The sequence below is a fragment of the Pan paniscus genome, chromosome 12, assembly GCF_029289425.2.
Source record: "Pan paniscus chromosome 12, NHGRI_mPanPan1-v2.0_pri, whole genome shotgun sequence".
Classification (NCBI taxonomy): Eukaryota; Metazoa; Chordata; class Mammalia; order Primates; family Hominidae; genus Pan; species Pan paniscus.
In genome coordinates this window covers 20552480-20573085 of record NC_073261.2, presented here as the reverse complement: position 1 = coordinate 20573085, position 20606 = coordinate 20552480, and the positions used below count along the sequence as shown (strand labels likewise).

Sequence of the window (20606 nt, the reverse complement as noted above, 5' to 3'; positions counted from 1 at the left end):
ATCACTCGCGGTTAGGAGCTGGAGACCAGCCCAGCCGACACATCGAAACCCCATCTCCACCAAAAAAATACGAAAAACAGTCAGGCGTGGCGGCGCACGCCTGCAATCGCAGGCACTCGGCAGGCTGAGGCAGGAGAATCGGGCAGGGAGGTTGCAGTGAGCTGAGATGGCAGCAGTACCGTCCAGCTTCGGCTCGGCATCAGAGGGAGACCGTGGAAAGAGGGGAGAGGGGAGAGGGGGGAGGGGGGAGGGGAGAGGGGAGAGGGGAGAGGGGAGAGGGAGCTCTATCTACCACACAGTCCTTCTCTGAATATCGCCACATTTTCTTTATCCAGACTATCATTGATGGGCATTTGGATTGGTTCCAAGACTTTGCTATTGTGAATAGTGCTGTAATAAACATACTGTGTATCTGTGTTTATAGTAGGATAATGTATAATTTTTTGGGCATATACCCAGTAATGGGATTGCTGGGTCAAATGGTATTTCTGGTTGTAGATCCTTGAGGAATTGTCACACTGTCTTCCACAATGGTTGAAGTAATTTACACTTTCACCAACAGTGTAAAAGTGTTCCTATTTCTCCACATCCTCTCCATTATCTGTTGTTTCCTGATTTTATTTTATTTCATTTTTTTTGAGATAGAGTCTCGCTCTGTCACCCAGGCTGGAGTGCAGTGGCATGATCTGCGCTCACTGCAAGCTCTGGCTACCAGGTTCATGCCATTCTCCTGCCTCAGCCTCCCGAGTAGCTGGGACTACAGGCACCTGCCACCATGCCTGGCTAATTTTTTGTATTTTTAGTAAAGACGGGGTTTCACCGTGTTAGGCAGGATGGTCTCAATCTCCTGACCTCGTGATCTGCCTGCATCAGCCTCCCAAAGTGCTGGGATTACAGGCTTGAGCCACCGCACCCGGCCATTTCCTGACTTTTTAATGATCACCATTGTAACTGGCATGAGATGCTATCTCATTGTGGTTTTGATTTGCATTTCTCTAATGACCAGTGATGATGAACATTTTTTCATATGCTTGTTGGCTGCATAAATGTCTTTTTTTGGGGAAGTGTCTGTTCAAACAGACTACTTTGCCCACTTTTTGATGGGGTTGTTTGTTTTTTTCTTGTAAATTTGTTTAAGTTCTTTGTAGATTCTGGATATTAGCCATTTGTCAGATGGATAGACTGCAAAATTTTTCTCCCATTCTGTAGGTTGCCTGTTCACTCTGATGATAGTTTCTTTTGGTGTGCAGATGCTCTTTAGTTTACTTAGATCCCATTTGTCAGTTTTGGCTTTTGTTGCCATCACTTTTGGTGTTTTAGTCATGAAGTCTTTGCCCATGCCTATGTCCTGAATGATATTGCCTAGGTTTCCTTCTAGGGTTTTTATGGTTTTAGGTCTTATGTTAAAGTCTTTTTTTTTTTTTTTGAGATGGAGTCTTGCTCTGTCGCCCAGGCTGGAGTGCAGTGGCACGATCTCATCTCGCTGCAAGCTCCACCTCCCAGGTTCACGCCATTCTCCTGCCTCAACCTCCCAAGTAGCTGGGACTACAGGTGCCCGCCAGTACGCCTGGCTAATTTTTTGTATTTTTAGTTGAGACAGGGTTTCACCATGTCCGCCAGGATGGTCTCGATCTCCTGACCTCATGATCCGCCTGCCTCGGCCTCTCAAAGTGCTGGGATTACAGGCGTGAGCTACTGCATCCAGCCATGTTTAAGTCTTTAATCCATCTTGAGTTGATTTTTTTATAAGGTGTAAGGAAGGGGTCCAGTTGCAGTTTTCTGCACGTGGCTAGCCAGTTTTCTCAACACCATTTATAAAATAGGGAATCCTTTTCCCATTGTTTGTTTGTGTCAGGTTTGTCAAAGTTCAGATTGTTGTAGATGTGTGGTGTCATTTCTGAGGTCTTTGTTCTGTTGCATTGGTCTATATATCTGTTTTGGCACAAGTACCATGCTGTTTTGGTTACTGTAGCCTTGTAGTATAGTTTGAGGTCAGGTAGCTTGATGCCTCTAGCTTTGCTCTTTTTGCTTAGGATTGTCTTAGCTATGTGGGCTCTCTTTTGGTTCCATATGAAATTTAAAGTAGTTTTTTCCAATTCTGTGAAGAAAGTCAATGGTAGCTTGATGGGGATAGCATTGAATCCATAAATTACTTTGGGCAGTATGGCGATTTTCATGATATTGATTCTTCCTATCCATGAGCATGGAATGTTTTCTCATTTGTTTGTGTCCTTTCTTATTTCCTTGAGCAGTGGTTTGTAGTTCTCCTTGAAGAAGTCCTTCACATCCCTTGTAAGTTGTATTCCTAGGTATTTTATTCTGTTTGTAGCAATTGTGAATGGGAGTTCACTTATGATTTGGCTCTCTGTCTATTATTGGTGTATAGGAATGCTTGTGATTTTTGCACATTGATTTCATATCCTGAGACTTTGCTGAACTTTCTTATTAGCTTAAGGAGATTTTGTGCTGAGATGATGGGGTTTTCTAAATACACAATCATGTCATCTGCAAACAGACACAATTTGACTTGCTCTTTTTCTATTTGAATACACTTCATTTCTTTCTCTTGCCTGATTGCCCTGGCCAGAACTTCCAATAGTATGTTGAATAGGAGGCATGGGAGAGGGCATCCTTGTCTTGTGCCGGTTTTCAAAGAGAATGCTTCCAGCTTTTGCGTGGTCAGTATGATCTTGGCTGTGGGTTTGTCATAAATAGCTCTTATTATTTTGAGACATGTTCCATCAATATCTAGTTTATTGAGAGTTTTTAGCATGAAGTGGTGTTGAATTTTACCAAAGGCCTTTTCTGCATCTGTTGAGGTAATCGTGGTTTTTGTCATTGGTTCTATTTATGTGATAGATTACATTTATTGAATTGCACGTGTTGAAGCAACATTGCATCCCAGGGATGAAGCCAACTTGATCGTGGTGAATAAGGTTTTTGATATGCTGCTGGATTTGGTTTGCCAGTATTTTATTGAGGATTTTTGCATCTATGTTCATCAGGGATATTGACCTGGAATTTTCTTTTTTTGTTGTGTCTCTGCCAGGTTTTGTTACCAGGATGGTGCTGGCCTCATAAAATTAGTTAGGGTGGTGTCCCTCTTTTTCTATTGTTTGAAAGAGTTTCAGAAGGAATGGTACCAGCTACTCTTTTTACCTCAGGTAGAATTCTGCTGTGAATCTGTCTTGTCCTGGGCTTTTTTGTTTGGCAGGCTACTAATTACTGCCTCAATTTAAGAACTTGTTATTGATGCATTTAGGGATTCAACTTCTTCCTGGTTTAGTCTTGGGAGAGTGTATATGTCCAGGAATTTATCAGTTTCTTCTAGATTTTCTAGTTTATTTGCGTAGAGGTGTTTATAGTATTCTTTGTATTTCTGTGGGATCAGTGGTGATATCCCCATTATTATTTTTTATTGTGTCTATTTGATTCTTCTCTCTTTTCTTCTTTATTAGTCTGGCTAGCATTCTATTTCGTTAATCTTTTCAGAAAATTAGCTTCTTGATTTATTGATTTTTTGAAGGGTTTTTTATGTCTCTATCTCCTTCAGTTCTGCTCTGATCTTAGTTATTTCTTGTCTTCTGCTAGCTTTTGAATTTGTTTGCTCTTGCTTCTCCAGTTCTTTTAATTTTGATGTTAATGTGTTGATTTTAGATCTTTCCTACTTTCTCCTGTGGGCATTTAGTGCTATAAATTTCCCTCTAAACACTGTTTTAGCTGTGTTCCAGAGATTCTGGTATGTTGTGTTTTTGTTCTCATTGGTTTCAAATAACTTATTTATTTCTGCCTTAATTTCATTATTTACCCAGTAGTCATTCAGTAGCAGGTTGTTCAGTTTCCATGTAGTTGAGTGGTTTTGAGTGAGTTTCTTAATCCTGAGTTCTACTTTGGTTGCGCTGTGGTCTGAGAGACTGTTATGATTTTAGTTCTTTTGCATTTGCTGAGGAGTGTTTTACTTCCAATTGTGTGGTCAATTTTAGAATAAGTGCTATGTGGTGCTGAGAAGAATGTATATTCTCTTGATTTGTGGTGGAGAGCTGTAGATGTCTATTAGGTCTGCTTGGTCCAGAGCTGAGTTCAAGTCCTGGATATGCTTGTTAATTTTCTATCTCATTGATCTGTCTAATATTGACCGTGGGGTGTTAAAGTCTCCCACTATTATTGTGTGGGAGTGTAAGTCTCTTTGTAGGTCTCTAAGGACTTGCTTTATGAATCTGGGTGCTCTTCTATTGGGTGCATATATGTTTAGGATAGTTAGCTCTTTTTGTTGCATGAATCCCTTTACCATTATGTAATGCCCTTCTTTGTCTCTTTTGATCTTTGTTGGTTTAAAGTCTGTTTTATCAGAAACTAGGATTGCAACCTCTGCTTTTTTTTGCTTTCCATTTGCTTAGTAAATACTCCTCCATCTCTTTATTTTGAGCCTATGTGTGTCTTTGCATGTGAGATGGGTCTCCTGTATACAGCATACCGATGGGTCTTGACTTTTCATCCAATTTGCCAGTCTGTGTCTTTTAAATTGAGGCATTTAGCCCATTTACATTTAAGGTTAATATTGTTATGTGTGAATTTCATCCTGCCATTGTGATGCTTGCTGGTTATTTTGCCTGTTAGTTGATGCAGTTTCTTCATAGTGTGGATGGTCTTTACAATTTTACATGTTTTTGCAGTGACTGGTACCGGTTGTTCCTTTCCATGTTTAGTGCTTCCTTCAGGAGTTCTTGTAAGGCAGGCCTGGTGGTGACAAAATCTCTCAGCATTTCCTTGTCTGCAAAGGATTTTATTTCTCCTTCACTTCTGAATCTTAGTTTGGCTGAATATGAAATTCTGGGTTGAAAATTATTTTAAGAATGTTGAATATTGGCCCCCACTCTCTTCTGGCTTTTAGGGTTTCTCATTTTTTTTCTTCATTTCAACCTTGGTAAATCTGACGATTATGTGTCTTGGGGTTTCTCTTCTCGAGGAGTTTCTTAGTGGTGTTCTCTGTATTTCCTGAATTTGAATGTTGGCCTGTCTTGCTAGGTTGGGGAAGTTCTCCTGGATTATACCCTGAAGACTGTTTTCCAGCTTGATTCCATTCTCCCCGTCACTTTAAAGTACACCAATCAAACGTAGGTTTGGTCTTTTCATATAATCCCATATTTCTTGGAGGCTTTGTTCGTTCCTTTTCATTTTTTTCTCTAATCTTGTCTTCACTCTTTATTTCATTAAGTTGATCTTGAATCTCTGATATCCTTTCTTCTGCTTGATTGACTTGGCTGTTGATACTTGTGTATGCTTCACTAAGTTCTCATGCTGTGTTTTTCGGCTCCATCAGGTAATGTATGTTTTTCTTTAAACTGGTTATTCTAATTAGCAATTCCTGTACCCTTCAAGTTTCTTAACTTCCTTGCATTGGGTTAGAACATGCTCTTTTAGCTCAGAGGAGTTTGTTATTACCCACTTTCTGAAGCCTACTTCTCTCAGTTCATCAAACTCATTCTTCCAGTTTTGTTCCCTTGCTGGTGAGGAGTTGTTATCCTTTGGAGGAGAAGAGGCATTCTGGTTTTTGGAATTTTCAGCCTTTTTGCTCTGGTTTTTTCCTCATCTTCGTGGATTTACCTATGTTTCATCTTTGATGTTGGTGACCTTCAGATGGGGTTTTGGTGTGGACATCCTTTTTCTTGATATTGATCTTATTCCTTTCTGTTTGTTAGTTTTCCTTCTAACAGTCATGCCCATCTACTGCAGGTCTGTTCGAGTTTTCTGGAGGTCCACTCCAGACCCTGTTTGCCTGCGTATCAGCAGCGGAGGCTGCAGAACAGCAAAGATTGCTCCCTGTTCCTTCCTGTGGAAGCTTTGTCCCAGAGGGGCACCCACCAGATGCCAGCTGGAGCTCTCCTGTATCAGGTGTCTGTTGACCCCTGCTGGGAGGTATCTCCCAGTCAAGAGGCACAGGGGTCAGGGATCCACTTGAGGAGGTAGTCTGTCCCTTAGCAGAGCTTGAGCACTGTTCTGGGAGATCCCTGCTCTCTTCAGAGCCAGCAGGCAGGAACGTTCCAGTCTGCTGAAGCTGCACCCACAGCCACCCCTTCCCCCAGGTGCTCTGTCCCAGGATGATGGGAGTTTTATCTATGAGCCCCTGACTGGGGCTGCTGCCTTTCTTTCAGAGATGCCCTGTGCAGGGAGGAGGAATCTAGAGAGGCATTCTGGCTACAGCAGCTTTGCCAAGCTGCAGTGGGCTTCGCCCAGTTTGAACTTCCCTGTAGCTTTGTTCACAGTGTGAGGGGTAAACCACCTACTGAAGCCTCAGTAATGGCGGATGCCCCTCCCCCCACCAACCTTGAGCATCCTGGATTGACTTCAGACTGATGTACTGGCAGCGAGAATTTCAAGCCAGTGGATCTTAGCTTGCTGGGCTCTGTGGGGGTAGGATCTGCTGAGCTAGACCACTCGGCTCTCTGGCTTCAACCCTTTTTCCAGGGGAGTGAACGGTTCTGTCTTGCTGGGGTTCCAGGTGTCACTGGGTATGAAAAAAAACTCCTGCAGCTAGCTCGGTATCTCCCCAGATGGCTGCTGAGTTTTGTGCTTGAAACCCAGGGCCCTGGTGGTGTAGGCACCTGAGGGAATCTCCTGGTCTGTGGGTTGCAAAGATCATACGAAAAGTGTAGTATCTGGGCTGGAATGCACCATTCCTCATGGCACAGTCCCTCAAGGCTTTCCTTGGCTATGGGAGGGAGTTCCCTGACCCCTTGTGCTTCTCAGGTGAGGTGATGCCCCACCCTGATTTGGCTAGCCCTCTCTGGGCTGCATCCACTGTCTAACCAGTCCCAATGAGATGAGCTGGGTACCTCAGTTGGAAATGCAGAAATCACCCACCTTCTGCACTGATCTTGCTGGGAGCTGCAGACGAGCTATTCCTATTCAGCCATCTTGCCAGCCACCTCTTGAATCTCTTTAAATCCAAAAAACTTATCTTTCATGACCTTGACATTTTTTAAGACAACAGGCCTGTAATTTTATAGGGTCTCCCTTAGTTTGGGTGTGCAGGTTCTGCGGTTTTGCCAGCATTACCAATGAAGCCATGTTGTGTCATATCATGAGGCATATGATGTTGATATATCCTGCTATTGGTGATGTTAACAGTGACCATTTCATTAGGGTGGTGTCTGCCAGGTTCCTCACCATAAAGTTATGATTTTTTTCCATTGTCATGAATAAGTATCTTGTGGGAGATGCCTTGACACTATATAAATATCCATTGTCTCATTAAACTTTCATCTACTAGTTTAAGCATCCCCTGACAATTCTTGCTTGTAACTTATTACTTTTGTGGTGAGTTTCTGATACCATCATTCCTGCTACATTTATTAGTCATTTTACTGTAAGAGCTTTCCCTTTCTCTCCCATTTATTTATTTATTTATAATACTATGAATTCATGGATTCTTATTTTATCCTATGGGTTATAGTCTGTTATGAATGCTGTTTATTTTGATGTTTAAATTGTACAAGATTTGACCAGGGGAAGACCTTTCAAGCTGGTTCCTGTGTTCTTTTTCCATGTCCCCATGGTGGTTAGCCTTTTCTCATTTCCTGTCAGAAAAAGATATTCTGGCTAACCTTATGTTTTCCGTGCCCCCGTTCTAAAATCAACCATGTCTCTGAGGAGCTCTGGTTCCTGTTGATGGAGTATGGTATTTAGAAATAAGGAGCTGGGGAAGTAGTGTGCTCATTGCCAGTGAGTACCATGGCTTCTAGGCCTTCTCAGCCTAGAAGAGTGAGGACTAGGGAATATATGTATGTGTGTATATACAGGTATGTGTGTGTATTTACATATAAATATATATAATATATATATAAATATATATAATATATATAAATATATATAAATGTATATTTATATATTATATATATATATTTATTTGTGGTACATAGAAAAGTGGCTGCCCATGTCTTAATCCTGGAACCTGTGAATATATTACCTTACATTCAAAAGGAACTTTGTGGATGAAGTTAAGGGTCCTGAGATAATTACCCTGGTTTATCTGGGTGGGCCTGGTATAATCACAGGGTTCTTATGAGAGAGAGGGAAGAATCAAAGAGAAGGAGAACAGATTCTCTTCTGAGGTCCTTGATTTTAGACTTCTGTCCTCCAGAACTGTAAAAGAATAAATTTGTTTTGTTTTAAACTACTAAGTTTGTGGTAATTTGTTACAGTACCAATAGGAAACTAATTCTGAAGTAGGAGATATATGTATATGTATGTATATATGTGTGTATCTCTACCTATATAATATATAGATATTTATATAATACACACACTCACACCCACACCCACTGGTATCTATTTATCCAGTAAAAACTATGAGTTTCTATTGATACCTAAAATTCCATTTCAACACCACAAGGATTATTCCAACTTCCCCTTTGTGAGACGAAAAAAAAATACTGAGTTTTTTTTCTATTCTTTCACTCCACAATAGCCATCAAGTTCGTGACCAAATGAGTGGGGTTTTTTCCCCACATGCCAAGTAGCAGACACTAGCTCTAGGTGTCCTGTAATTCAATTGAAATCTGACACTATCTGCCTGGAGGTTGCTTTAGCTTCCATAGGTTGGGGGCTCTGTCCCCAAACTGCCCCCTCCTTCAGATACCAGTCGCAAGTCCAGGCTCTGGAACTTCTGGCTGATCCACTCCAAGTTGAAGTTCCCCTGGCCCTGTTTTTAGGTATGATTAATTTGCAGGAGCTGTTCACAGAACTCAGGGAAACTCATTTACCAGTTCATTATAAAGAAGGATTTTTTTTTTTTTTTTTTGACAGAGTCTCACTCTGTTACCCCGGCTGGAGTGCAGTGGTGCGATCTCGGCTCACTGCAACCTCTGCCTCCTGGGTTCAGGCGATCCTTGTGCCTCAGCCTCCCTGGTAGCTGGGATGACAGACACGCACCACTGTGCCTGGCTAATTTTTGTATTTTTAGTAGAGACAGGGTTTTGTTATGTTGGCCAGGCTGGTCTGGAGCTCCTCGCATCAAGTGATCCACCTGCCTTGGCCTCTCAAAGTGCAGATTTACAGGCATGAGCCACTGCCCCTGGACACAAAGGATGTTTTAGAGGATACAAATAAACAGCCAGATGGAGATACATAGGGCAAGGTCACAATCAAACTGCAGTAAAATTGTGGATTGAATGGGCATTGGTGATCTCTAGAACTAGGGTCTGGAGTAGTTGCTAAGGTGGATTGTAGAGTAAAGAGAAACGTAAGATTCACAGAGTGCCTAACTCAGAAATGAGTAACTACACCAGCTTGTCCTGGCATAAAGACCTAAAAAGTATTTTTCTGTGGATCCCCATGGAAGCCAGTGTGATAGGATACACAGCATCCCTGACAACATTGCTCAAACAAGTAGACTTGGTTTCTTATGATTCTCAATGAAAGCAGTTCTATAATGAGTGAAGATGGTGTGGTCCAGATTGTCAGGCTTGTTGTTATAGTAATTTTATGTGCTATTTTAAGTGTATATATTTATTTTAACTTTTTATTATGGAAAATTTCAAATACATTCAAAACTTGAATGCCCATGTTCCTAATCACCCAGCTTTAACAATTACCAATTGATGTCTATTCTTGTTTCATCTGTTGCTCCTCCTCTACCTCCAAGTGCCTTTTTTTCTTTAATAGTTTAGAGCAAATTCTAGATATGATGATTATTTCCCTCTTGAGTACTTCAGCATGTGTCAGGGACTTTACTCATTTCTTTTTCTTTTTCTTTTTTTTCTTCAACTTTTAAGCTCCAAGGTACATGTGCAGGATGTGCAGGTTTGTTACATAGGTATACATGTGCCATAGTGGTTTGCTGCACAAATCAACCCATCACCCAGGAATTAAGCTGAGCATCCACTAGCTATTCTTCCTGATGCTCTCCCTCCCCCTGCCCCACTGACAGGCCCCAGTGTGTGTTGTTCCCCCAATGTGCCCATGTGTTCTCATTGTTCAGCTCCCACTTATAAGTGAGAACATGCAGTGTTTGGTTTTCTGTTCCTGTGTTAATTTGCTGAGGATAACGGCTCCCTGCTCCATCCATCTCCCTGCAAAGGACATGATCTCATTCCTTTGTATGGCTGCATAGTATTCCATAGTGTATATGTACCACATTTTCTTTCTCCAGCCTATCATTGATGGGCATTTGGGTTGGTTTCATATCTTTGCTATTGTGAATAGTGCAGCAATGAACATACTCATGCATGTATCTTTATATAATAATGGAATCATCTGTATTCCTTTGGGTATATACACAGTAATGGCATTGCTGGGTCAAATGGTATTTCTGCTTCTAGATCTCTAAGTAATTGCTGTACTGTCTTTTACAATGGTTGAACTAATTTATACTCCCACCAACAGTGTAAAAGCATTCCTTTTTCTCTGCGACCTCACCAGCACCTGTTGTTTCTTCACTTTTTAATAATTGCCATTCTGACTGGCATGAGAGGGTCTCTAAATGTAGTTTTGATTAGGTGCTTTACTCTTTTTTTTTTTTTTTGTGAGATGGAGTTTCGCTCTTGTTGCCCAGGCTAGAGTGCAATGGTGCGATCTCGGCTCACTGCAACCTCCGCCTCCTGGGTTCAAGTGATTCTCCTGCCTCATCCTCCCGAGTAGCTGGGACTACAGATGTGTGCCACCACGCCCGGCTAATTTTGTGTTTTTTAGTAGAGATGGGGTTTCTCCATGTTGGTCAGGCTGGTCTTGAACTCCTGACCTCGGGTGATCCACCCGCCTTGGCCTCCCAAAGTGTTGGGATTACAGGCGTTAGCCACTGCACCTGGTCAGGGGCTTTACTCTTAATCATTCTTGTTGTTCATATTTTGTGGATGAGGAAACAGGCACAGAGATGATTAAGTAAGTTGCCCAAAGCCACAGGATAATAAAGCGGTTCAGAGACAAAGTTGGTTCAGTTACCATCTGTATCTCCATCTGTCATTCTTGATTTCTCTGGCTGGGGTGACGTAGAAAAGCAAGAGTTACACGTGGAACATTTTAGCTATGATCAAGCACATTGATGTACACTGGCTGGAAATAAAGGAAAAAAACATGAGCTTCAACCTCTAATACTTTGTAACTTCTAATGTTAGGAGCATCAGCTTCAAATCTTTAAAATCTTATTGGCCTGTTTTACCACATTTTTTATTTATTAGGGCAAGAAAATTTATTGTCTTGATTCTGCACATATAATTTCAGTACAAAATAAATGCATCCATGAAGTTCCTATATATTTTTAAAATCTTGATTTCATTTCCTAATTATAGTTCCTAATAAGATCAAGAACTTCCCCAGGAAGGTGGCACTTGGGCCATGAAGGCAAGGACCATGTCTGTTTTTTTTTTTTTTCTTTTGCTTTTTGGAAACGGAGTTTCGCTTTTGTCACCCAGGCTGGAGTACAATGGGGCGATCTTGGCTCACTGCAACCTCTGCCTCCTGGGTTCAAGCGATTCTCCTGCCTCAGCCTCCCGAGTAGCTGAGATTACAGGTGCCTGCCACCACACCCGGCTAATTTTTGTATTTTTAGTAGAGACGGGGTTTCACCATGTTGGCCAAGCTGGTCTCGAACTCCTGATCTCAGGTAATCTGTCCACCTCGACCTCCCAAAGTGCTGGGATTACAGGCATGAGCCACTGTGCCCGGTGCCATGTCTGTCTTATTTGATGTTTCTTCACACCTGGGATGGCCTTACACAGTGCTTTGCACATTGTGGATACTCAGTAAATGTTTGTCCATTAAATGTACTTTATTTATTCCTAACAAGAAACTTTGGTAATTTTGTGACACCATCTTATCTAAAATTGCATGTATTATTTGTTATTTAGACATAGTTACTTAAACATTATGTTTAATTTAAAAAATGTATTAGGCCCCCCAAAGGGCATAAAAAGAGTAATAGTTATAAACAATATGGTATATACAATGTAAACTTTTTCTGGGGTGGGGGTGAGAATTTATGAATGAGAGAGTGTCCTTAATTGTGAATAGCTGACTGTCTTCTAGATGGTTGCCAGTTGGCTCGCACCCTTCCCACCTCCAGATTTTGAGAATAACCTTGGGGTCTCTTGTTTGCATGCTTGCGTGTATATATTTAAATCCAACTCTATGAAGGATGCATACAGCGTGGCATATGTTATAAAAGGCAGTAAGCCTCTGCCTCACCCCATTCTGACTTTCTAGTTGCATTTTATGTGATTAATCAGTACAGGCTGAATACAGCCTTCTAGAATTCAATATGAACACAGTTCTAGAGACAATGATGATTCTAGTCTACTGGCAAGGACCTTGTGTTTGTTAGGTAATCATAGATACATAGAATTGATTGAAAGACTGGCTTTAGAATCAGTTGTTACTGGTTTGGTTTTGACTTTTTAATAATAAATTTTCACATTCAGTTTCTTCGGTTCCAGGATACTGTTCAAGTACCTAAACGATCTTTTCAGTCTTTTGGTCCAGGATTTTGTCCTAATCTAAACTAAAGTCTATCCTAAATGATTCTCCTATTGTCCAGCCCTGGAAACCAGGCCCTCACAAGAACCCGTTATTCAGGTTTTTGTTGTTCCGCATGAGCCACCACCACATTCTTGCATAAAGATGAGATTATTTATTATATAAGCCATACTCAGGTACATGTTGATTGTCATTGACCCACTTCTTCACAGTTGCAATCTGTTTGACCACAAGAGAAAAAGTCTAGGTCATTCTTTAAAAATTTTTTTTTTATTTAGCTGGTTTTATTTTGGTTATGTCAAGTGATTGATGTGCAGTAGATGTAATCATTTCGTTGAAAAGATGTTAGCCCAGCAAAGTGTCAACTGCTCAGCGTCCCATTATTAAACAACAGCATTCTGATTCACTTCCAAACCAGAGACATCAAGCTTCTGTTAATCAGGAATAGGCAATCCAAAAGCAAAAACCAAGGCAAAAGCAGTGACAAAAGTACTTGATAGATCTTTAAAGTGTCAAAGGAAAGAATCAGATTATGTTAAACACAACTTATTGTTAAATAAAAGGTAAAACAATAACCACACACATACAACAATAATTGAAAATCATAAATTCTTTGTTTTGCAACTTCTAGCTATAATTGCTGTCTATTGTTATCTCCCTTCAGGAAGATAATTAATCTTGAAATTGTCAGTGAGTTTAAAATGTACATTTCTTTGAGAAAACTGAGTGATAGAAATCAGTATTTTTTTAAAAGCTATTTTGCAGGTCATTCTTACTCTGCTTCTAAAGACAAAGTACATCATTATATAAGTATCATTTTACCGACTTTGACGAGACACATACTGAAAGACGGTTTATGTAGTAAGTTCGGAGTAATTCAATTTAATTTTTTTGGCAAACTAGTGAAGGGAGCCAGGTAGTTTTTTTTTTTTTTTTTTGAGAGAGTCTCCCTCTGTCGTCCAGGCTGGAGTGCAATGGTGCCATCATGGCTCACTGCTGCCTTGGCCTCCCAAGGGCTTAGGTGATACTCCCGCCTCCGTCTCTCTAGTAGCTGAGACTACATAGGGATGTGCCACCATACTTGCCTATTCTTGTATTTTTTTTTTTTTTTTTTTTTTTGAGATGGAGTTTCACTCTTGTTGCCGAGGCTGGAGTGCAATGGCATGATCTCGGCTCACTGCAACCTCTGCCTCCTAGGTTCAAGCGATTTTCCTGCCTCAGCCTCCCTAGTAGCTGGGATTATAGGCACCTGCCACCACGCCCAGCTAATCTTTAAAAAAATATTTTTAGTAGAGACGGGGTTTCACTATGTTTGCCAGGCTAGTCTTGAACTCCTGACCTCAGGCGATCCACCCGCCTCAGCCTCCCAAAGTGCTGGGATTACAGGCGTGAGCCACCGCGCCTGGCCTATTCTTGAATTTTTTCTAGAGATGAGGTCTGTCTCGCTGTGTTGCCCAGGCTGGCCTCAAACTCCTGGGCTCAAGCAATCCTCTCTCCTCAACTGTCCCAAGTGTTAGGGTTACAGGCATGAGCCACCATGCCTGGCCAGATAGATTTTTGAATTCTTCCCATTGCAAACTGAAAATAGACAAGTAACGATCCCTTCTCAAGGCAACACCCACATCCCATCCATTCTTGCTCGAGGCCAAACTGCTTTCCCACAGAGACTGACAGTCAGTGTGCATTTCATAACACTCTTCCCCGCAGTGCACCCATAGGCTTGGAAGCCTGAACATTTGTGGCCACTATACAACAGATGCAGTTTTCAGCCAGAACCCTCTAGGGCCTTCCTTTTCACTGGCCCTCAGCGGCTGCTGGGTCTGCCTGCCATCAAGGAGCAGCCAGTGTGTGTGTGGCTGTGAGGTGTGGGAGGGGCCAGGGTAAGCAACAAAGCAGATCAGAGGTGAATTCTGGGGCTGGGTGGACACAGTGGCAGGACCAGTCATGGCCCACAGTAAGACCAAAGGGTCTTGTGTCCTCCATTAATTCTTTTCTGGGCGGTTTCTGCTAAGGACAGCTTCAGGGAAAATTCCAGCTGGCCCTTAAGGCTCATCACCTGGGTGTGCTCCTTGCCAAGCAGCTCACCGAGCTTGTGATCCTCCCATTGCTCTGAGATGCTCTTCTTCTCCTCCACAGGCCTCAGATCCTTTTCCCTGATGAACTATTCCAGGTGGTATCCCATAGCCCCAGTCATGAAGTCCACAGGGAATGTGACATAGCAAGCATAGGTATGCATCACAGTCCAAAGTACAGGCCATGTGACATCTGCAGCCCAGACCACACTCTTTGGTCTGGCCTGCTCTCCCTGCCTCTCCTAGAGCACATCACAGACATTGCTGCTCCCAGACCCTAGTTTTTCTTTTATTCATTGCTTTTTTCTTAGGATTTGGCTGCAAAATTATTACATCAAGTCCAAACTCTATATTCTACACATGAAATGTCTAGAGGAATTGAGAGGTCCATTCTTGAAGCATTCCCAGAAGAATGAGAAATATCCTACAAGTCAGAATTCTCTTCCAGCCTCTCCCTGACTCTTATTGGCCAAAGTACATTCCAACCCAGTTCCTAAACTGACCACTGCCCAGGAGAATGGCTTATTCTTAGCCAATCAGGCTAATTCCTGAAGCTGAGGTTGAGATCAATGTCCTTGGAGGCATGTGGGCTGCATGGGGAAGAGGCAGACACCAGAACTGGGTTTTATTAGGAAGAATGAAGAGGAGATAGATGCTGGGTGTGGAATCAACAATGTCCAATTCAGAAAGAATGGAAGGAGGCAGGAAGGCTTGAAAAATATTAAGGGGATAAATGTGTGGGGAAGTGTTGTGGGGAATATGGGAAGAGATTCGGACTTGGCAACTGGGGGGGTATTTGATGAAATAAGAAACCAGACAAAATAGATTTAATGCCAGGGAGGTGATAAATTCAGTTTTGGATGAGCTGAATCTGAGGTGCCAATGGGATATCCAAATGGTAGTTTGATGTTCTCAAGAACAAGCTTTAGCCTGAAGGTATGTCTGAGAGTCCAAGAGGCATCAGCATATAGAGAGAATTGAAGCCATTGAGTGGATGACTCAGGGAGTGAAGAGAATGAAACAAAAACAAACAAACAGTAAAACAAAACAAGAAGAATTTTGGAACCCCTGAGAAAGAAGATGAGAGTAGGTGAGAAAGTACTGTGGGAAAGGTGGGAGGAAAAATCTGGAATGTTCGTTATCAGAGAAACTGAGGGATGAGAGCATTTCATGAAAGTAATGATGGTTACGTTGTCAAATGCTACAAGAAATACGTGGACTTAAAAGTATCCATTGGCTTTAGTGGCAAGAAGGTTCTTAAGACCTTGGCAATAATACTTTTGATGGACTTCTGGAGACAGAGCCTGACTGTGCTGGAGTAAGATGGAAAATGAGAAAATGGAGAAGGTGTGTGTGATCACCTATTTTGAAAGGCAAAAATAATTAAAAAAAAAAAAAACCAGGAGAGACTTTAGCATGTTTAAATGCTAAACAGCCATTCTGTTTCAAGATGGGTGTCTACTCAGTACACACTTTTATCTCCGCTCCTTTCAAAATGCCATGCAGTTAAAGAGCAAGATCTGTAGCAGCACTGGAAAACATTCACATTGCCATCCGCAAACCAGAAACAATGAGGGATTTCTGGGAGACATAAAGCATGGGATTCGATCTTTGGCAAAGGTAAAGATCCTAAAAAGCAATATAGTAGAGGAAGAGACTATTGGAAAATTGAGTTTTTTTGAAAGAACCTTGAAAAAATCCTCAAGACTAGAGTCGTTAGTAGCTGTGGGGGGAAGAAGCAGTGGAGAAGAGTAGATTATGGGGCAGAGGGTGGGGTCATTAGTTCCAAAATGGCTGGAATAAGGTCAGGCCCAGAGAGTGCCCAAATGGGTATTCCTCTTCTAGGCTATAGCTAGAGACAGCCTTGTTATTAAAGACCAGAAAGTGGGGAGTGCCTCCCTTGGGAGACGGAATGTCAGAGTATAATCTCGAAGAGAGATAGTTCAGGTTCTAGCCACCAAAATGGACACAGTCTCTCACATTCTGAAAGCAAGTTCCCCAAGAAGCATGAAAGGTGATTTTCCTGGCTGCACTTTGCTGTCCACTCACCATGGCCAGTGCTCTGCTCTCAGCTAGGTATTCACACTGCAAAGGACACAGTGACTTTAGAACACTAGCTAAAAACACTTCTTATTTATAAACTTGAATAGATAATTAAAAATCATCAGACATTAGCATGAAGAAGAAGAATGAAGAATAATTAGTAAATAGTTACTGAGAAAACAGATAATTTAGAAAATTAGATAACTTAAATTTTCAGTATTTCTAGAAATGATTGAGATTATGTTGCACTCACAAAACATTTCTAGGCTACTCTGGGCCAAGCGCTGGTGGCTCATACTCATAATCCCAGCATTTTGGGAGGCCAGGGCAGGCGGATGACTTAAGGATCACTTAAGGTCAGGAGTTCGAGACCAGCCTGGCCAATATGATGAAACCCCATCTCTACTAAAAACACAAACATTAGCTGGGTGTTGCACACCTGTAGTCCTAGCTATTCAGGAGGCTGAGGCAGGAGAATTGCTTGAACCCAGGAGGTGGAGGCTGCAATGAGCAGAGATCACGCCACTGCACTCCAGCTGGGTGACAGAATGAGACTGTCTCAAAAGAATAAAGAAAAAAAAAGAACAAGTTACCAAAACAGTATGAAAAAATAAACTTTAAGTTTGTAAGTAGACTGGACATGGAGGAAAAATAACTTTATAAGCTGAAATATGGTGCCAATGAATTTCCCAGAACTTAGTGCAGAAAGACAGATAGTTGAAATTATGGAAGAAAAGTTAGAAGACACTTTATTATTTCATTTGATAAGTACTTTGAATACCTACTAGGTGCCCTCTTGGTGGCCTCATAGAGTCTATAATTTAGTGAGGAGTAAGGCAATAAACCAAACATTACAACAATGAGTATATAAATTGGAATTGTGATAATTTGCTATGAAGAACAAGAACAAAGAGTCATAATATTAATAATAGCTGAAATTTACATAATTTAGAAACTGTGCCAAGAACAGTTCAAAGTGCAAACTTTATCTGCTTATTTAATTTTTTGTTTTTGAGATGGAGTCTCGTTCTGTCACTAAGCTGGAGTGCAGTGGCACGATCTCTGCTCACTGCAACCTCTGCCTCCCGGGTTCAAGCGATTCTCCTGCCTTAGCCTCCTGAGTAGCTGGGGCTACAGGCACACACCACCATGCTCAGCTAATTTTTGTATTTTTAGTAGAGACAGGGTTTCACCATGTTTACCAGGATGGTCTCGATCTCTTGACCTCGTGATCTGCCTGCCTCGGCCTCCCAAAGTGCTGGGATTACAGGCGTTAGCCACCGTCCCTGGCCTAATTTTTTTTTTTTTTTCAGACTGGGTCTTGCTTTGTCACCCAGGCTAGAGTGCTGTGGCGTGATCTCAGCTCACTGCAGCCTCGACTTCGGGGCTCAAGCAATCCTTCCACTTCAGCCTCCCCAAGTAGTTGGGACTACAGGCATGTACCACTACACCCAGCAAATTTGTAATTTTTGTAGAGATGGGGTTTTGCCATGTTGCCCAGGCTGGTCTCAAACTCCTGAACTCAAGCAATCCACCTGCCTTGTCCTCCCAAAGTGCTCGAATTACAAGCATCAGCCACCACACCCAGCCTGTATTTGCTTATTTAATCTATACCATAATCCTATGTCAGCCAGGGAGTAAATATTTTAGACTTTATAGGACATATACAATCTCTATCACATATTTATTTTTTTGAACTCTATAAATATATCATTATTATTTTAAATTAAAAAAATTGAAAAATTTTTTGGCAGAGTCAGGATCTCCCTGTTTTGCCTATAAATGTATTATTTATGAAGTAATGTCAGGAACTTTGAAGGATCTGAGATTTTACCCTAGTTATAACCTAATCAGTTAGATGGAAGCTGGCAAAAATCATGAGACTCCTGTGTCAGAGACAAAGGACTTTATTACCGAAGACATATTGGGTGGCATAGACCTCATGGACTTCAGGTTTCCAGATGTGCATACAGTGGGTCTGTATCACAGCTGAGGAGTACTGAGATCAGGGAACCCAAATCTTTTATGATGGGCTGAAGCAGACCCACTCTTTTTCTTAGAGGGAGATATTATCATTGTTATACTTGACCGTAAACAAGGCTGCTCTTTACTGCAGAGGGAAGCACTCTCTCTTCCAAGGCTGTTCTCTATATAAATATCTTCGAAAAAATAGTTCATGACAAAGATGTGCAGAAATGAGAGGAATCCATGGTGAATTGTCTCCCATCAGGAAGCCAAGGCATAGAGAGGTTGAGGCTTGTCTGAGGCCTCACAACTAAGTAGATGCAGAGCCAGGATTCAATCCCACACAGTCTGTGTGAGCCATACTCTTAACCAAGGGTTGGTAAACTATGGCCTTCCAGCCTAATCTGGGCCTGTTTTTGCATAGCTGGTGAGCCAAGAATAGTTTTTACATTTATAAAGCATTGTAAAAAACAATATGTGATAGAAATTGTTTTATGTCCTATAAAGTCTAAAATATTTACTACCTGGCTGACACTTTACAAAAAACGTTTGCCAACTGATACTCCTAGCCAGTGCACCTGACTGCCTTTTAGGATGTTTACTGGGGTGTGCATGGGGGCTAGCCTAGTTCGAGGTAGTGGTGGTAGGGAAGACATGAATTAAAAATTGAATCAGAGGCCAGGCATGGTGGCTCTATAATCCCAGCACTTTGGGAGGCCGAGGTGGGCAGGTCACCTGAGGTCAGGAGTTTGAGACCAGCCAGGCCAACATGGGGAAACCCCATCTATACTAAAAATACAAAAATTAGCCTGGCGTGGTGGTAGGCACCTGTAATCCCATCTACTTGGGAGGCTGAGGCAGGAGAATCACTTGAACCAGTGGGGCAGAGGTTGCAGTGAGCTGAGATTGCCCCACTTCATTCCAGCCTGGGCGAAAGAGTGAGACTCTATCTCAAACAAAACAAAACAAAACAAAACAAAAAAACAAAAAATGAAGAATAAAAAAATTAAAGATAAAAATTGAATCAGGCCTGAAAGGTGAATAAGAGTTGAATGAAGAAAGGAGAGGAAGCTGGTTCCGTGAAGAAAAAAATTTCCCTGAGTGGAGAGATACTTGGGTTTTTAGACAAACTGCCACCCACACTGTGTGAATGTGCACCGTCCCCTAAGCCCATCGTGGGTGGTGGTTGTCATCACTGAGTGCTGTGCACTGAGCCAGTACGTGGGAATAGGGACAAAGATGTGGGACAAGGTCTTCTGAGAAGACGTGGCTGAAATGTGGCCACTTAACCACTTACACAGCTCTCAGATCAGAAACCTAGGAGTCATCCTTGACTCCTTTCTTTTCCTTATCCCACATTGAATTTATCTGGAACTATCTCCAGAATGTATATGGAATCCAACTGCTAGTAATCTTCATCACCACCCCTGCATTCCCAGCCACAATTAGAACAGCTTCCTAAGCAGATCTAACTGCATTCACTCTTGCTGCTTACTTTCTATTTTCCATGCAGCAACCATAGTTTTACTTTTAGACATCAAGTCAGATGATGTTATTCTCCTGCCTCAATCCTCTGCTGGCTTCTCCACACCTTTAAAATAAAATTCAAACTCCTTCCCATGACCCTGTCCACCTCTTCAGCTGCATTTCTTATTCTTTCTATCCGTATTCACCTTGGTTTCTCAAGTCAATCTTTACAGAGATACCTTCTGTGACTAACCTTACTAAAATTAACTCATCCCTACAATTATATAACCCTAGACCCTGCTTTATTTTCTCCATGACACGTATCCCTTCTTAAAAGTTATATTTATTGGTTTATTTGCTTAAAAACACAATATACATCTTTCTCAATGAGCAAGACTAGAATATACTTATTAGAATGAAGGATTCCTGAAGGCAGGGACTTAGTCTTCTTTAGCACTCTATTCCTTGTGCCTGGGAAAGTGTTTGCTACATAGTTGGAAGGTTAATGCATATTTGTTGAAAGAATAAACACATCATTTAAGTAATTTTTGAGCTTCATAAGAAAACACACCCGGTATCTCCTATGATTGA

At 41.6% G+C, this 20606-nt stretch overlaps 1 pseudogene; it reads right to left on the bottom strand.

The window, feature by feature from the left end:
- Window positions 1-8315: 8315 nt before the first annotated feature.
- On the bottom strand, window positions 8316-16592 carry LOC117979028 (small integral membrane protein 12-like; annotated as a pseudogene).
- Between the last annotated feature and the right edge of the window lie 4014 nt (window positions 16593-20606).